This window comes from Anser brachyrhynchus (genome assembly GCF_964034855.1).
Source record: "Anser brachyrhynchus genome assembly, chromosome: 2".
NCBI lineage: Eukaryota > Metazoa > Chordata > Aves > Anseriformes > Anatidae > Anser > Anser brachyrhynchus.
This window is the reverse complement of record NC_137695.1, coordinates 111,420,946-111,440,056: the sequence shown is the minus strand read 5'-3', so window position 1 is coordinate 111,440,056 and position 19,111 is coordinate 111,420,946. Positions and strand designations below refer to the sequence as shown.

At 41.0% G+C, this 19,111-nt stretch overlaps 1 protein-coding gene across 19 annotated transcripts in view; it reads right to left on the bottom strand.

Moving 5' to 3' along the window:
- Window positions 1–19,111, bottom strand: part of GREB1L (GREB1 like retinoic acid receptor coactivator) — a 139,364-nt gene that overhangs the window by 81,109 nt on the left and 39,144 nt on the right. The window lies entirely within an intron of this gene.

The following is a 19,111-nucleotide window of genomic DNA, read 5'->3' as shown; positions in this document are numbered from 1 at the left end:
AAACCTGCTGATCTACACCTGGTCTGGGCAAAAACTGAACTAGGGTGGGGAAGGGAAGGCCGTGGAGTGGGTGGGTTGTCAGATCATCCAGGTCCCTAATGCATTTATCTGAAGTTCCTATTTTAATTCCTGTGTGCAAGCTGACCGCATTAAAAATGTGTTTTTGTTTATAAGAATACTTGTTTGAAGCTGCATTGTTTCTTTCCTGTATTATACCAGAGGAAAAGTACAAGCTTATTATGGTATCTGTACATTTCTGATGTTGGTTGCTGTACAACATATTAGAAACTTACCACATCAATATGAGAAACTGTAACAGAAACAACAAAAATAAACGATAATGTAGAAACAATAATTCTACTCTTTGTTTAAAAAGAAGCAAAGTAAATGGGAGAGCAGTTATCTACTCCAAACTAGAGATCGATGTTCAAAATGAAATCACATTTTGCTGGCTGCTCTCCTTTTTGACATCCCATGAAGGAATTTCATTTCTAACAGAAATTGTAGTTCATAAAAGAGAAGGCACCTGAAATACACAGAAGAATGACAACAGGGTTGTTGCAAGTAGCAGGCAGAGCAGTTCCTCCTAAAACAGTGAGGGCTGTATAGGACAGTAATTAACATCAGGAAAAGCTTTAAATTAAGTTATTACTGGCTGAACTCTGACAAGTCGTTCTTAGGCATACAAGCTGGTTTGGTTTCTTAATAGAAATGGACAATATTTAGCCAAAAGATTTAAAGGAATTTGCCCTACTGCTCACAAATGGGATTTTAGGCTTAAAGCTGGTGCCACAGCTTTGGACCAGTTGTCAAAACCAGAACAAATGCAACTCTTTTAGATATAAGTCTATAATTCAGGTTTTAAGATCAAAAGCAATATGGCTTTAGGCTTCTTCCCCCTCCTCCTATTTTTAAAAATCAACCTATATAAGACAGCAACTCTAACCCTTACCTCTTACCAGGAAAAGGGTTTTGTTCAGGATTGCTGTATTCCGGGGTATGACATTTGAACAACTCTATTCCCAGGGACCACCGATGTTACCCCCGCACTACGCATCCCTGCCACGCCAGCAGCAAATCTATCACAGATGGCCAACAAGGTTAACGTGCACGGCTCCTGACCAAACTGTAGGGCTCTGCAAAGACTTTAATGATCACAGAACGTCAGTAATCCAATTCCAGCAGCTCCTGGGTCTGAAATTGCTATTTTTCGGACACGTGCTGAACATTTCACCTGCTAGTAATGACATTTTTGTATTTTCTTCTAATTACACTCAAAGCTAGGACCTTTGGCCCTAGGCCACGGACCTCTATTCAGGCTGCACACATTCTCTTAAACGCCCTGATCCTTTGTTGTCACCCTTAGTCTTTCATCTATTATTTACATCCATTGAGAAGAGAGATACTCTACCATTTGTGACGCTTTAAAGCTTCTAATCATCTTAATTTCTTCGCCTTTCAGCCAGTGCTTCCCCTTATGGACCAATGCCAATAGTGTGACAAAATAATTTTTCAAGCCGAGATCCTCCTGGACCCTTCCCAAACCTTGACACACACTGGGCTGTGCCTTTTGTTCGCGGCTGGCTGCTTTCGCAAACACAGACCGTTGCTCGTTTCGGGGGGCTGGCCTTGCCTGTTAGTGCTTGGGGGGCAGTTTTCTTGGGGCTTGAGGTGTGGGGTTTTTCCATCATTTTCTTTCCATTAAAATGTCTAAGTCAATTAGCCCAGCTGCGTCGGAGATACTGTGCTGGATCTTCCCCGTTTTTAAAACTCTAAGTGGTCTTTGAAATACAAACTAAGAATTTTAAGTTTCCCCTTTTTCCAAAAGCAAGCCTACAGATATGAACAACTTTGATTTCCTGCTGTCATGTACCCCTTCAGTACCGAAAGATTCTCACACGCTATTTAAGGAATACAACGCATCGGCAACCCTTCTTCTGGTTATTGGCAGTATTGATTTCTCTTAGCCTCACAGCACAATGTAACAAAAATACAATTTCTTCCTCTGATTTTCAGATCATATCCTTCCGGTCCTCCCTTATTTGCAAGCAGGAGGTGAACCAATGGCATTTTCATCAAGACACAGAAGATCTCTTCGGAATATATCAGCCCCTGCCTTGGTTTCCAAGACTCGTGGGATATGGTAACGTGTGATCCATCTTGGCTCTTTCTTCCACTATTGCCTGGCTTACTTTTGATTTCTAACAGTGCTTCCTTGTTGTCTGTCCCCTCTGAAAACCCCAGCCCCCTCGGCTTTTCTTATTTTCACCATTTGCTTCAACCAGCAGTTCACTCGAGACTCATCCATCTTACAATGCCTCAAGTGACAGATGCTCTTAGGAATGACCATACTGCTGAGCGAACAAAAGATAACATCACCTCTAGGAACTCGGAGAGAAATACAACTTCAACCCTAAGACGGGGTTGTCCTGATGGACACAGCACCATAAACCTCTCCCAAGTGAAAAAAAGAAAAACAATTGCAAAGAAAAGGAATCTGACACAATCAAAGGCCAAAAAGAGTATTCGTTTTGTTGCAGCTGTAGTTAGTGCTGTTGACAGCCTTTTTACTTTTTTTTTTTTTTTTCCTCCTAGCGCCCCATGGAAGGATTTTGTAAAATCTACATGTGATAAAAATCAAGAGGCGCAGACAGAGTGGAAATATTTCACACAAAAGCTGTCTCAAAATTCCTACAGAATTTAGTGGAGGAAGAAGGCACTTCAAAATAGTTTCAGTAACGTGGCTCGCAAGTCTTTCACGAAAACACAAACATTACTTTCTTAAAATCTACACATCCTACAGAGCAGCTGTTTCTCTGTTAAATTCTAAAGGAATACATAATCACAGTACAAGTTTATGCATATGATGAACAAATAGTGGTACAGGAATAAGATTATTTGAATGGCACAGCTACTCGATAAAATTGTAATTTGCAAGTAACAGCTCTGCCCTGTTTTGACATTCGAGCACACACAATTTAGATTTTTTCTTTTAATTAGAATGATAGATTTTCCAGCTAAAACCCACACACCAGTCTACAGAACAATGTCTGTTTCAAAACTAAGACTTACCCTCTATGCCTAATAAGACCGATGGAAAAAAACTCTGCTTCAAAATACACCCAGAATCCTTTATCCGGTTAGTGGAACAGGACTTCTTGCAGGGAGAGAAGCAGTCCTGGCTTGTGCTACCAATCTCTTACTTAACAAAGAAAAGCTCATATTAACATCCCCAGCGACATACCAGCAGAAGTGATGCCAGAAATGCCGAGAATCCTTTCTCTGCAGTGAGATGCGAAGAGATCCCCTCTCTCTCAGCAAAGCTTTAAACAGCATCTCATGATCGGTTTTCAAACACTACAGGAAATAACCATCATTACAGTACATGAGATTGACAGCATGCGAGGTTAATGGACATAAAAGCTGGAGTTGTAAAACGAGGACCAAGATAGGGGGCCTATTAAGCAAACGTCTCCTGTTTAATGTAAAGTCTGGGGGAAATCACAATATGCACTTCTTTAGCCATATTTCTTAATAGTGAGTAACTTCAGTTTCTCTGTCTGCTCACCAGCTGCAAAAATAAAAAATAACATCAGAAAGTCGAAGCCAGAAGCACTTTCCTCCTCAAAGTGGCTCATACCAGACAAGGTATAATGGTTTGTCTTTTAATTTAGCAGAAATGAGATTGTATGTTTTATAGGATCAACAATACCAGAAACCATCTCTCTCTTTCCTTTTAACTCACTGTGTTATCTTTGTGGTGAGGTACAATTTTAGGTCTCTGTCCTGACCTGGAATCTTTTTTTCTGCTGTGCTCTCATAGCATTGCCAGCCTCAAACTACCGGACCGTAGATACAGAAGTAAGGTATAAATACATAACTTTTAATATAGGTGATTTTCCCATAGAATGCCATGCAGTACCTTTCTGGACATCCAATGTATGTACAATAACTAACAACCAGCCACATTTGGTCCTTCCTGAAGAAAAACCATGTTGCCTCTGTGGAGGCATCCCAACTCCAGCCTCATGCTACCTTCGCCGTTCCTCTCTCTTTCTGAGCCACTAAGTGATCTTGCACTGAAATGTTTGATAATGTCCCATTCAGCTGGAGAAAACAATTAAATGTAGAAAACGACAGTACCGAGACACAACTGAAAGAGTTTTATATAAGACTGTTCTCCATCGCCTCCCAGCCTGCCCAGTCAGTCCACATCGCTCTGGATTCGCACCCCTTGACCAGCGGCAGGGCTCAAGGCATGCCACAGCTGCCAAGAAAGCAGGGAGAAAAACAGGTTTGGGAGATTTACAGGCACCTTCTGCTTTGGTATCTGAATCCAGTTTTGGCAAGTAACCCTATTGTACTTTGAGTCTTACTATGGCTGGGATACGTTTTCGAAGCTCCTTCCAACCTGACTGAACCAAAGACGCAAATACCAGAGTTTGCAGTTAACATCCTTGCAGGAAAAAAACTTGAAAATATCTCAGTCTTTAGCCTGAAATACTTTGAGATCTTGGCATCAGATATGGACCAAAAGTAGTAAAATATATCCTGCCTTACAAAATCTATACTCTAGACTCAAACAGACATCTTATCATAGGACAATCCTTACATGTTGTATCTCCAAATATTTATCACAGTGGAAAGATGTGTTTATAGTTAATATGCAATCCATCTTCTGCATGCTGCTGGTTTTAAACAAGAGAAAGAGTGAGGTAAAAGGTCAAAACTACTAGAAAGAGCCCCGAATAAAACCTCTGACATTACAAATATCTTGCCAGAAGAGACAAGACGTAAAATGGGTTCTTGGAGTCAAACTCCCTACACAACGGACCAGGCCAAGGTTATGGATCCAAACAGAGATGAATAATAACGCAATGACTTGTGTTGATGTATTTAGTAACAGCAGACCGCTTTGAAAATCTCTCTCATTAGATGGGAACAGCATTGTTCAATTGAAAGTGAGTATTTTTAAATGTCCATTTGTAAAACCAGTTCTATTTTAACATGGAATAACTGATTATTGCTCTTACAGGTAACTTCTGCCATTACTATTAAGTTATTGACACTGAAACATGACCTTGAAATGACAGCTCCATTAATGCAAGTCTTACCGAGGAAGGTTTCAAAAAGCCCCGATTAAATTAACTACTTTTAAACACAATAGGATCAATATGTATGCAGAGAATGTACACCCCCATGGCAAGTCCTGTTTGCTTGATTGATCAAAAACAAAAAAATCCTGTGGCCTTCCAGATCTCAGCTGGTGCCAGAAATCCACATAGAAAAAAAAAATCCATCTAAATGAAACTCTGAAAAGGTTTACCCTTCACCAGTCTATTTGCACTTCAAAAACTCCTTAAGTCCTTCAGCTAAACCCCGGGGTTGAACCATTTCAAAAATGAGAGGGGGATGGCCATGATTTATCTTCCTTCTGTGCCCTGGACAGAGCCGTAAAATCTGCCTGCCTGCGTGCATGTGTGCTGTAGACTCGTTTTCAGGAGCCTTGGAATATTTACCATTTTTAGAAATAACGCTGCCCGATTCCCTCCTGTCATTTATCTCCTTCAATCTGATGCAAGTACGTTTATAAAGCAAAACTTCGATTTCTGCTCACTGGCATCCAAGCTCGCAAAGCTGAGCCAACAACATGGCCAAGCATGTGAAATCATCATTTTAAATAAAAATATAGAGCACCTCCTTCGTGCCTGCAAATATCAGCTGCTGCCTTACTGAATTTGCGCTGACAGAACATTTGCTTAAGAATATAATTTAATCCTACCCCTTATATTTAGTGGCATCAAACGCACTTTTAGCAATATGCCCAAAATAATTTTCCATTCGTACAGAATCAATGCGTTAGGTCACACAGTATGTGTTTTTCAGTCCCCTGTACTTCAAGATACATTACCAATAGAAGGAAAATGGAGATTTCATGGGTCACAAACTTCTGGGTCACAAGGACCTTCAGTGCTGCTGTCAGCCCAGTAAAACTCAGTCGATATATTCTTGCTTTGTATGGCCATTATTAAAAACCCTGCACCTGAATTTCTACACGTTTCCTGAAGCAGAAGGACCAACTCAAAATTACTGCAATTCTTTGAACAGGAATTAACACTTTGATATTCAGTGAATGTGTTAAAAATATAAACATATACTTACATGAAACGTACACCCCCCTCCAACAGCACAGATGAATTCTATAGCATCAACATCACAGAACAGCACAGAGCAAGGAATGAAACGTGCCTGTGTATTTTAGCTTTTCTAAAGCTTTCTCCTACTCTTAAGACTCTACCCTGTAAGCCACATATCAGTGAGACAACTCTTATCACCCTAAATTCTTCAGACTTGGATAAATAGATAGATTTGCTCCTGAGGTAAATAACAATAGATTCAATATTATCTACTTTTGCCTGGAAAGTGCCTGCTTATTTCCAAAATCCTTTTCAGGTTTTGGTTTTATCACAGATTTCAGTATCTTCCATTCTAAGATAACAGAAGAAAATGAAAACAATTTTACAAAGAGATAAAAACATGCAGATCCTGCCACTGTAAGTCGAGTCTTTAATTAGACTACTGGGAAGCTTGAAAAACATTGACATTGTGCTTGTTTTCGTGCAAGCCAAATACTGGCCATAGCAAAATGGCAGGCCTAATCTGAAAAAAGCCTGATCACCCTATTAGTCCCCACTCAAATCAGCAAGGACAGTTAAGTAAGAGGTTGTGGATATAGAACAAATCGCATCTTTCTCAGCATCTGACATGCTCCCCAGCTTAACTCCTCACAGCCTGATGCTCTCTTCTACTTTAGAAAACAAGCACAAGATGTTTGAGCATATATTCTCAGTATTTATATATATGTATTTCATATTTCAAAAAGATTTCTGGCATAACTAGAGATCTGTGTGCTTCTGCAACATCTGTAATACAACAGTTACTTGACTACGTCCTTCACTTGCTTAGAATGGTAAGACTGCACTGATGGTGTTTCTCAACTTGCATCTACTTCTGGCGTGCTTGCAAAATTTACAATTCCAGCTGCAGCACAATAAGTAAAACTCTTCAACTTCCCTACATACGCCAACATCTGCTATTTTAATAGAAAAAAAAATCCTGAAGGAAGGCAGAGGTTTGTCCCTCCATACGACATTCAGCAGCACCAGTAACAACTTTTATGTATTATTTATTGTAATAAAGAAGTTTTGAGTGTATGTGCATTTTTTTTCTGTATTTATTTGTAAATACTGAAGAAAAAGAAAAGGCAAAGAAAAAAACCACTTACAACATGACCATCACCACAGCCAGGTAAATCAACATTAAAAAATGAAGTCTGAGAGCAGAGGGGAGAAAAACTCCAGAAAACAAACAAACAAACAAACAAACAAAAACACAGATCACAGTGTTCTCAAAAAAATAAAAAATAAATAAAAAAATAAAGGAAAAAAAAGCTGGAAAATAGAAACGAAAGATAAACAAAAAATACCCTGTGGATTCATTAGCAACCAGGGTGGCAGGCCTCCGTCTAATTCCCTTATAAAAGCCCATGACTACCTGCAGAGCCTGGGAGTGCAAATCACATTAGTGGAGACACCAGATGACCAAAGAAAGCACTGGAGGCCTGGTAAAACCAGTAAACAAAAGGCGGCATTCCAGCTGAATACCACTGCTAGAGTCAGCATTGTAAGATGCTTGGATCTGATAACCCAAAAGCAGATTAGCTGCAGGCAACAAAAGAGTAAAATGAGAAACAAAGGGGTCATTTTGACACATGAAGAAATCATTTCCATTAAGCCATCTTGGGTTTACTGTGTAGTTATAAAAACTACTCCTACTTGAAATGACATTTGAAGCAATGAAGCTGTGACAGTGTGGAGACTTAGAGAAGCTCCTGAAATAATGCATTCCTCAATGCAATATAATTTAAGAGATGAATGAGCCTCTTTGCCTCTGAATCTTTGTGACATTTTAGACATCTAATAATGATTTTAAAATCTGTTGTACTGATTTCAGTTAAAAGACTACCATGTTTGTTAGGCTTGATGAACAGAAAATTCATTAGTTTTATCTGTATTTAAAAAACTCCTGCAGAGAAGGTACGTACTGCAAATATTGTCGTGTCACTATATGAGAAGGCTCCCTCTCCCCCCAGGCTCCTTCCATGCTGCACACATATGTATCTCACTTGCTCACTCTCAACACAGGAAAGAAAACAGTTCAATTACATTCCTTATCAGAAGCTGAGCATTCAAAGGATTTTTATTCTGAAGCAGGTCTGGGTATATTTTCCATCACTAGAACCAAACTGCAAAATTGAGATGTAGAAACCCGTTAAGAACAGACAGACAATAGAGAAAAGTTTCCAGGCTAAAATTGGGAAGTTTGCCACAATTTTGTCTTATCCAGGACACAATAAAGCATTCTATATACCTGAAAGAAAAATAGGTCTTTTGCTTTCTTCCCTAGAGAGCGAAATTCTGTGGTATGACGTATCTACGAGCTGGAAGAAATTTCAGGGGAACGCTGTTGCACGCAGAACATTTTGGCTTGCTATCTGTGAATTTCCTGTTGCCAGCAGGATGCGCAGAAACCTGGCACACAGTGAGGAACTGAGCCTTGCTTTCACACAATGAAATTACCTACCCTGCTTTTGCACACATACAGCAACTAAACCTGTTAGCTTCGGTAGGGATGGGATTTCACAAGCATACGCATCCACAGTTAACTGATTCTTCTCAGTGAGAAGTCCAGAGAAAATGCCCTGAAAAACAGCTTGGCAAAGGGACAGCACAAAGCCCAAATGAGGGCTGTGTCCAGATACAAATTAGAGTACATATCAACAAGGAGATCTGCTATAAAAGCTCAGTGAAAGGCATCCCATTAAAAGAAATAAATTGCAAATACCTGCTACCTGGTGACTTTGCAAAAGCACAAAGCCATTAAACATGTCTGAAAGGGGGAAGACACAGACATCTAGTTATAAGGACATCTATAAGGACATCCTCTGAAGGCATCTGTACCAGCATACTGACATCGGGACAAACTCAAGTGTAATCCAATGGTACAGAATGGGTGTTGTGTGAGAGTGGTTTTCCCCTGGTCCCAAACCGTCCTGCTCTGGGACATCATCACACCACTCCTAGTGTGTTTGCTGCAGACATGACCAGGGAGACAAAGACAGTACGGGGACAGAAGACTGACAGAGCAGAAACCTTTCTTCTATTATAGTGCTTTTAAATGTAACTTCTTACCTAGCATAGCACTCGGGCATAAACATGATGTTGTGAATTCACAGAAAGAAAAAGGCAGCAATAGTTGTAAGGAACACTGTCAAGAAGGAAGCAGATTTAAAAAGAAAAATGACTTGAGGCCATAACATGCATATGTACATGCTACATAAATCTACATGGAGGGAAGCACCAGATGCTGTCATACACCGGGCTCATCTTAAACCTTTATACTGAGGAGAAGGAAAGATAAATTGAAACTCCGAGAATCAGCCTATCATCACTCAGAGAAACACTTTCTGTCAAGTCACCCAAAGCGTCTGTATTTACAGCCATCAGCCAGTCTGAATCCGAAGATGGATGCTGCTAGTAACCGTACAAAACGATCCACTTCAGTGCAGTTAGCCTTTATACTGCAGAGGGACAACAGCGTGATCTTCGGCCGGCAGTCACAGGCGGCAGATCCCCATTAGTGATTTTTTAAAGTATCTGACAAAAGTGGCAGAGTACTCTAAGCAAAAGGGCAAGCCGATCAGCTCAGACTATTACAAGAAACGCTCAGACATTTAATCCAAGCAGACGCCATATTTGAGTTACAATGGGTTTTTCTAAGTAAGGTTACTTCAAGTTTTGCTGCTCTGGGTTCCCCCATCACTAAGATAATCCAAAAAGCAAAAAGCAAAACAGAAACCCTGTCAGGACTTGCTGCTTAACTGCTGTTCCTCATGGCCACACGGTATGGCCAGATCTTCCTAAAAACGCTAACGTTAAAAGTCTGTATCTCTTTGAGGATTTCTAGTTATTTTTACATAGGGGCAAGCACCTGACTCGCCAGCGTCCCCTCAGCTGCGACAGCCACGAGCGCAGCTCTGGGCAGCTGACTGAACATCTGGGAGGTGGAGGGAATCGGTTTCTTGTTTCTAAGGTCACTCAACAGAGCTGGCAGAAGGTCCCTGGAAGGAAGCCCCCCACATACACTGCAAAATTGACGGGTTCCCTTATAGACCCGGTAGGATAACCATAAGCAGGTCAGGCCATCTTCACTACCCATGCTGATCGACATCCTCTAAGACTGCAGTCAAGGTCTACATTGAGTCAAGGTCTTCCACATTAATACTGCTTTTGCTGAAAAGCTCTCCAAATGAAGACATCCACAAAGCTCCCTGAAGTGGTACACTTGAGCAAAAGTTTGGGCTACAAATACCAGACATGAGAATAGTTATCCTAGTACAGTAGAAACCATCCATACAGACACTATGTCTCATTCAGTCACTGCTTGGCATGCCAGAAGTCTAGACGCATTTCTGAAAATACGTATCGAAGCACTTCACTTTAAGGTTGGTGGAGAAATCAAACAAATTGCTCTTTGAACAATTAAAAAGAAATCTAGTGTAGACAAAGGTCTAGATGAAAGACACAGGACTGGGAAAGGCTCAGTTCTTCTGCATCTCCAGTGGTATGGCAAGGAGAGAAAGAAAAATCAGTCTAGGAAAGAAAAGGCTTTTCAAAAAAGAATAATTTCCTAAGAAAACTAAGAGATCTTGTTCTCTCTCACACACACTGAAATAGAAAGGAGATCTCATGAAGACTCAGAAATAAGGAAAAGATCATTCTACTGCTGAAGTACAGGAGGGGAGCTGCGGATGGCAACAGTGATAAGGGTCTCTCTCTGCTTGTGATTACGATCCTGAGAGTGTCTGCTAAAGGTGGGATGAGGAGAATAACAGCATTTTCTTCTTCTGACATCATAACCAACTTACACTGAACTCCTCATGACAGAGCCTACCTTCCTATAAACCAGTACGCACCTCGGTTCTTGTCAGGGCTTCTTTAGAAACCACTGCAAAATGCATCAACTGAGAAACCCAGAGAGAGAGAGCCTGGAAAAGAAAAGGCATTCATATTCCCAGCCGTTAATTATGACATAACAATCAGGACTACATACAAAGGCATTTAGTAATCTAATCCTCTCTACAGGTCTATTAAGTCTGACTTGCTGTGAAACGGACATCCCCCATCTGCACCCCCCGTCCTTCCCAGGAAAAGGCTCCGTAGCTGCTATACGTACTGGCTTTCAAGGCCATACCCATACACAGGTCTGTAAGGAAAACAACATGCTTTGTGGAGTGGGAACCTTTTCACTGAATTCAAAAGCGAGACAATGTTTTGTTCCCCACTTACTATATTCTTATTGTACAGGCAGTTTCTGAGAACAGGTTGTGTAAAAGCTAAGTAGGGAGAAAAACACTGCCTTCCCTGCCTGTCACCCCTGAAATCCCTAACGTGTCAATAAGCAGTACTTCCCCACCATATGCTGCACGCTTCTGGTGCCTTCCAGAAAGCCTTGTTAGCTGATGCTGAGAGCAGACTCCTGCCACAGATCTGAATGCAAAGGACTGAAAGTATTGCATGAATGGGAGATGGAGTTGGGGAAAATGCGTGGCTGAGGATGGAAAGAAACAGGAAATCAATTCTCAGAGATGCTATCTTTACTTCATTGCTTCTGTTCCACCTCCTCGTCCCATGCTTGCTCTCTGTCCCTTGCCAGTTTCCCACCATACCAGCTCGTTTCCCAGCTACAGAAAGAAGGAAATCGTACTAAGATCATCTTTTCTCTGCTGATGCAGTACAGCTCTTTCTTTAGAGTATCGTCTGGTTTACCCTGCCCTATTTTGGCCGCCACCCGAGAAAGCAGCAACTCTTTCTTGCAGTTTTTTCTGCTTCCCTGAGTACCAATCCAGATCTCAACTAATGACAGGGTTTGAGATCTTTGGGAAACCCTGAGAAATCAACAGAAAGATGAAAATTACAGTGTATGAGAAATAAACAGACATTTTTCTTTTTGGAAAACCAGGGGCCAGCAGGATAACAATTCCAGATAAGATTTAAATAAACATACGTGGGAGGTAGCAGGAAAGGCAGTGGGTTCCTCATGCTCAGACGCATACAGGTAATGACCTCTGTCTCTCTTGCTCTCCCAAAGCTAACAGTGCTGGTTATTGCACCCCTCCAGTGTGATCTGGAAAGGATCCAGTGCACTACTGATTACATTTCATCCGCAGTTAGTTTAACCTTTGAAACATGTCAGTCAGCGGCGGGGAACAGGCCAGCACGTAGGGTCAGCTCAACCTTGTCGGTCCCCACATTCTCCCAGTGTTTGCACAGAAAACAAGCCTGCGCTCAGGGATTCCTCCCTGATAAATACAAAAAGACACGACAGGGACAGCAGCGAAACACAGATTTTATTGGAAGGTACCATCCACTCACAGCCATTCATCTACCAAAGCAGGAAAATACTTGTTCTTATTTTTCCAAAACTGTAAGAAAAAATGTATGGAAATACTCTCATTAGGAAGGCAGAGATGCGAGTGTCTTATCTAATGCCAGATACCAAGAAGATGTTGCAGATTACTCCTCCATGAATATGGGAAGAAAAAAATTGTTCTGCAATGACATCAAAGCAACTGGATCAGCAAGTGTAACAAAAATACTCTGTGCTAAAAGGAAGGTTAAAAAAAAATAAATCCTATTCAGTTGCCCATTTTTTCCAAGTTCACTTCCTTTCCAGAACACTCTCTTTTGAGACTCACATTTTGTCTGCTGGAGACCTAATTTTCAAAAGAAAAAACAGCATCTTCAATTGCCTTGTACTTCTACAGAAAAGCATAGGACTTACCAAGATCAGATACTTTATCCCTTTCTAAATATTTTTTTTAGGTTTCAACAAAACCCTTAGTCACAGGAAAACACATGCGAAAGGAGAGTAGCACTGAAGTTCTTAGCTTCAAAAGGCTTCTAGTTAGTTATTTAGGGTTATACATTTTCCTTCTGCAGACTGAGAACATTTTAAAGTTATTAAAATGGAAAAAAAAAAAATCAATTTTCCTTAGGAACTACTGCCCTCTAACATAATAGCGATGCTTAACTGTCCCTTGGAGCATGTGCACTTGGATTTTTCATTATTTGGGTAAGTGTTTGTGTGGACGGCTCAGGGAACACAGGCTTTTCAAAAGCCAGGAAGAGGTGAAAAAGAGGTCACTTCAGCAGAATTCATTTTCTCTTAAATTCTCAGAAAAAAAACACTGCTGAAAAGCAGTAAAAGCTTTCAACTCTTCCTCTCCCTATTAGCATTTTCCTGAGGTTCCTTCAGTTATAACACAACGGTACCTTCGGCTGTAGCCACCACCCTTTTATCTCCTCCTCTAACATAACCCTATTAACTCCTCCTCTAGCATTTTAACACAAGCACTGGCGATGGTCCTGAAGGCAGGAGCTGGACGTGCCCTCCAGACACCCCTTCCAGCCACCATTTCAGCACTGCCATCGTCGGCCCGTTCCCTCAGAACCAGCATCTGCTCTGCAGAGGAAAGGAAGGCCTCCCCCTTGCTTCCACTCGTGCTGCCGTAAAACCCCCACGATCCAGCACCAGCTCAGAGCCTGGCCTCTAGATTTTCCTGGAGGAAAAATCAGGGTCCTCAGAAACGGGCTGAAAGCCACGTGCTCACAGGGAGAGTCGTGCATCATGGTTTCGTACGCTGAAGTAACATCGGTTCACCTACAGAAAATGAAAGGAGGGCGCTTCTGTAAGCGCTCACGGAACACACACCAAGCAAACAAACGAGCAAAATGAAGCCTTGGGAAAATTCAGCCTTAACTCTCCTCACCTCCCCAACCCCTGAGGCTCTAAAATCGTCAGAATCCAACACCAAAGTACATAAAAAAGATACTTTTAAAATTATTTGTATTACCTCGGAGCCCACAGTGCACATACCAGGAAAGATGCTGCAAAGACCTCAAGGTCAGCTCCTGCCCCAAGCTTCCACATGAGACATGGGGGCACATGAGGAACACAAACACCCCCCATGCCCAGAGGACAGGGCCCTGGACTACACTGGATAATGCCAAAATCCAAGCTCAGAGCTGGCCAGGCCCTAGATCAAGGTCGGCTGTGTCTGCCCCATTAGGCACTGAGGACTGAATGGGTCCCAGGGCTGACATCTCAATAACAAGGAGAGACAAGGGGCAGATAATGGAGAGAAAAAACCCTCAGGGATTTGAGGGCCTTGAAAGAAAAGATAAAGAGCTTAGGTTCGATGTTATAAAGACAAGAAAATGCCAGCAGAGGAATGCAAAAAAAAAAAAAAAGGTAACACAATCAAGGTGATGGGCTCAGAAAACAATTTTCACCCAGAGCCACTAGGCTCCATTTGGCTAGGCCAGCGAACGAGAGCCTGAACTAGTGACGATAAGAGGCGAAAACCTGTGTTCCCCCCAAAAAGAAAAAATAAAACCACACCCCACCAGGGACATCGGGGAGGAAGGCTCTCTGTGAGGGAGGGATGGACACCAAACGCTTTCATCGGGCCGAGCTCAAGCTGGCAGCTGAACGTCCTCGAGGAGATGTCAGGGAGACAGGCCGAGGTTTCGGCTCGAGCCCGGGGAGACGGGTGATTCACTTTATGGCCTGTGAGTGCTTCCCTCCAAAGTTCACACAGGAAGATCATGTCCCCTTCAAATGAATTTATGCAGACGGCGGTTCACTTGTCGGGGGATAAAAAGATGATACGCTTTCATTTCAAAATGAAAACACGTGAGGTCTTCAGCAGATTAAAACTAGCAAAAGTCAGTACTGCTACGCGAACAACCTCTGCGGATGCTTGTTGCCCCACTTCAGTGGGAGTTTACACCGCAAGGCTACTCACACGGGCCTGCCAAGCCAGAAAGGCACATCATTATGTCCTGTTAAATCCCATACAAATTCCATACTCCTCAGAAGATGCAAATAAAAAGCAGATTGTGCAGGCAGAGGCTCCTGCAAAGTGACTTCTGAATTTAAAACAAACACTAAAACAATAAAGTTTGTGCTCCACAATGGATACCTGCAAAAATGATATGAAATTGGATGTTTCAAGAAAAAAAGAAAGTGTGAGGCAAGCAATGTTCTTCTCTCAAACCATACAAAACCCACATTTTTATTGATGCTAAGAGACTCGGTAAAACTTTGAAAAAAAAGCTTCTTCAAAAAGTTATTCCCTGTCCATCCCATTATCCAGTTCCCTGTGCCTTTCTCACATGACCTTGTAATCCTTAATGAGGTTTCAACATGTAAAAATAAAGATTCAAGCTGAAAATAAGTGTTACCTCCACACTGAGGCAATTATTCATGTCAGGCATTCGATACAGTAGACAAAGCACAATGGCAGAGGGACACAAAAGAAAAAATGTCATTTCACTGCCACTGAAATCAGGCACTGAAACTTGTTCATTGATTTTCCTTCATTAAAAAATAACTGATTGTAAAAGAAGTGTTACTTCGCAGGATCAAAGCCTATCCTACAGGAAACGCACACACAAAGCATTTGGAAATGAGGGTTAATTTGGCATGCAATTTAACAGCATTAGCTTTTATCAGCAGCATTTCAAGGTCACGCACATCCATGTTTAAAATGTTTGGTTTTGTTACTACTTCAACTATAGCATACTAGAGGTCAACAATTTTAAAGTGATATTAATTTGAAGGAAAGCTGCACCAAAAATAAAAAAAAAATTTAAAAAGGCAAAAAAACAACCAACCAAAAACCAACCATCAATATTCATAGTGTACTATGGCAAACATCAAAACCAGAAAAAACTATTCCAGAGATGCACAACGAAAAAAGTGATGTGGCTCTTTAAATCTCCAATTCCCTTTTATTAGTTCAAGACTTAACCCTTCCAAGAGAAAAATAAAATCAACAGATCAAAAAAACGCTCTCCATCTGAACACAGGACTAAGTCACTGATCGTGCCAAACTGATGGAGTCCTCTCACTGACATAGTTTGTGCAACATTTAAAGAGTTCTTTTAAAGACTTGCTTAACATTTCAAGTGGCATAGTCAAAACAGCCTCACATGTTGAAGAGTGTTTTTTCCAAGTCTCTGATTTTTTTTTTTTTACTTAAACCTATTCAGTTCAGAATTCAAATTAACACATTTTATTAATCTGACAAAAGATTAATTCAAAATGTGAGATCATTCATTTTTTATTATAGTCTACGCTTAGTTTATTTAAAACGTGCAAAAGGGCAATGGATAAAATAAATTATTAAACAGAGGTCCACAGCTCCAATAAAAAAAAAAATACTCCACAAGCACTTATTGGAGATTTTCCCTGTTCCTGAAGATTTATAAACTTCAGAAACTAATGCGCAGTTGCATGCTTTAGCATTCATCGTTCTGCTATGGAAAGGTTTTCCACATCTCTTCACTGAAAGCTTAATCTTCATAAAACCTAAAACACCCACAATGCTGACAGACTTCAACAGTGGCTGGCACCTAATGTTCCATGGGATCAAGTCAGTACTACACTTGAAAGAAATACTTTGATCAATCAATTACTGGCAGAACCTCACAGCATCGTGGATGTACGCCTAAGAGCCTTACAAATGCTTACAGGACAGTGATGTTACAGCACTGAAATCTCTTAAGCCTCTTTCTTTGCATTTTTCTGTTACGGTTCAGAAGAATGCCACCCTATTACACCAAAACGAGAGAGAGGAAAAAGTTGTTCTCGCTCCTTGCATGAGCATAATTAATCTTCTGACACCTTGACAAAGCAGCTTGTTGATAGTGAAAGAAAGGATTTTTCTGATTTCCTCTCAAGACAGGAGATGGTCTTTATCCATCATCCCTTCTTCCTGATCTCTTCTTCCAGAGCATCCCCATCAGCAGAACTGTCTATCAGAGCAGACAGCAGGAGGGAAAGGTCTGAATGATTGATAGGGCACCAGTGCTTGACAGTGCTATTTAAGTGTAGGAACCTATTGTTAGAAACTTACTTTACAGCAGTTAAACAAATATAATGGCAACCAATTCAACCATTGTACAGCTAGAGTCAGCTCAAGCTAATAAGTAAAGTTAGCTAATTATGCTGATCTGATTTAAAATCCAGACAAATTGTAGAGAAGAAAGGGAGAGAAATTTTAGAGGGAAAAAGTTTTAGACATATTATGCTTTCTGAAGTGAATTATCGTTGTTTCCATATTCAGTCTTCTTTGTGAGCAGGATCATACACCCAGGTCTCCTTTCCTTCTCTCTCAATCATGGATGCAGCAGCTAAGTATTCCAAACTAATAGAAATAAAATAGTATTTCTTGCAAAACAGTTTGAATCACCTCCTTTTCCCTACCTCCCCCAAGTTCTAACATATTTGTGAAAATCATGAGGAATTTCAGTTTTTCAGTGGAAAACAATAAAAAATGCCTTCTTAAAGGAGGATACTATATACTACAGACCAAACCAAACTCTACCCTAGTAACATGTCTTTGAGGATGCTGCTTTGGTGTAATCTACCACAGATATCCTTATGTAAAGATGATAATTCTGCACACTTCTCAAAAACATGCACTTAACAGACAAAATGCCATTTTCCTCAGTATGAGTACATACTTGTGTTATATACACGCTACATATATTTAGCTTATCTTGTAATTCCTGTCCACTCATACCCCTCACCTTCCCCCAAAAAAGATATGGAAAAGACTTGGGTATAATTATATGCCCATTTAATTCTTTTCTGCAGTCACAGAGAAGGGGGAAATGGTGTTATTCATTCCTTCTAAAGCTCTAATTCTTTGACAACTGCTGGCCATGGAGGATACGAGTCCAGGTCAGAAAGGACCAGGGCATGGCACTCTGGGAACTGCTCCCAGCCAGGGAAGTCTGACACAGTTCTTGGTGACCTATTTTAAACATAAATCAGGCCACAATCTGTACAGACCTCTGCCTCACAAATGCAATCACCAAAGCAAAAGCCTACTAGAGCCTGTGCTGTCTCTCACTGGGAAAGGCCAAGAAAGACAGCTTCATCCAAGATGCAGGAACTCAATAACCCCTTGGTTTATCTATGCTACTCTGTCCTTGACTGCTTAATTTAGGACTTACCCCCCATAAAAATAATTGGGCATGCTCTCTGGCCCTGACCAGTTCCCCCAAGCACTCTTCTTTCACTCAGTTACACCAGAAAGTCTAGTTAGTGTTTTTCCCTCTGATGTATAAAACCAATTCAGTAAAATCAGCTGCCAAAAAAGTAAATACAGTGTCCTTTCCATAAATCCCATGAAATTTTAGGGGACACCAACCAGGCTGGAGCAGTCTGTAAGCTAAATAATGTTTATGTCAGAACAAGAGTAAGAAACCGCGTGTTCCTTCTGCAGAGAAGATTGTAGGCCACAACCCAGAGAAAGATCTCCATGTCTCTTCACTGGTATTTTATGAGAATGCAAGTGTTCAGAATTACTTAAAGGAGGAAATGTGGGATCTAACTGTGTGGTCAACTACACCAGTGGCAAATCTCCAACAAGGCAGAATCAGGATCAATGTCACCTCACTCCTGCTTGTTGAAGCACTTTGTCAGGGTCCTGTCAGAATTACTGCTACAGCGGTCACAGATGTTGATACTCCTGTTAATTCAAGACTGGGAAGAAAACAAAAATCCCCAAACTTTGTTATTGTTGTTTTATTATCTTCTCGCTTCCAGTCAAAGCATACCAAAGCTGAAAGCATGCAGAACTGCGAAGAACAGAGCAGATTTCAAAGTACTTTTATTCTTGGGTATAGCCATGAAATAAGAACAAACAAGAACAGGAACGAAACCATGATTGGTAGTAAACAGCTCTCAAACAATTACAAACTATTAGTTACATATTTTCCTCAAATTAGTAAGACTAATTTCCTGACATCAAGTCCGGAGCCTGTAGGTACCATAAACCAGAAAGAAAAACAAATCCCTGCTTGCAGTTTTGGTTGGTGTCTCTGCTTGCAGCAATATCTCTACTGCAGCTGTACTGCTCCCCCAGATACTTATCTCCCAGATTTATCTCCCAGATCTTTCCATAGCCATCTCA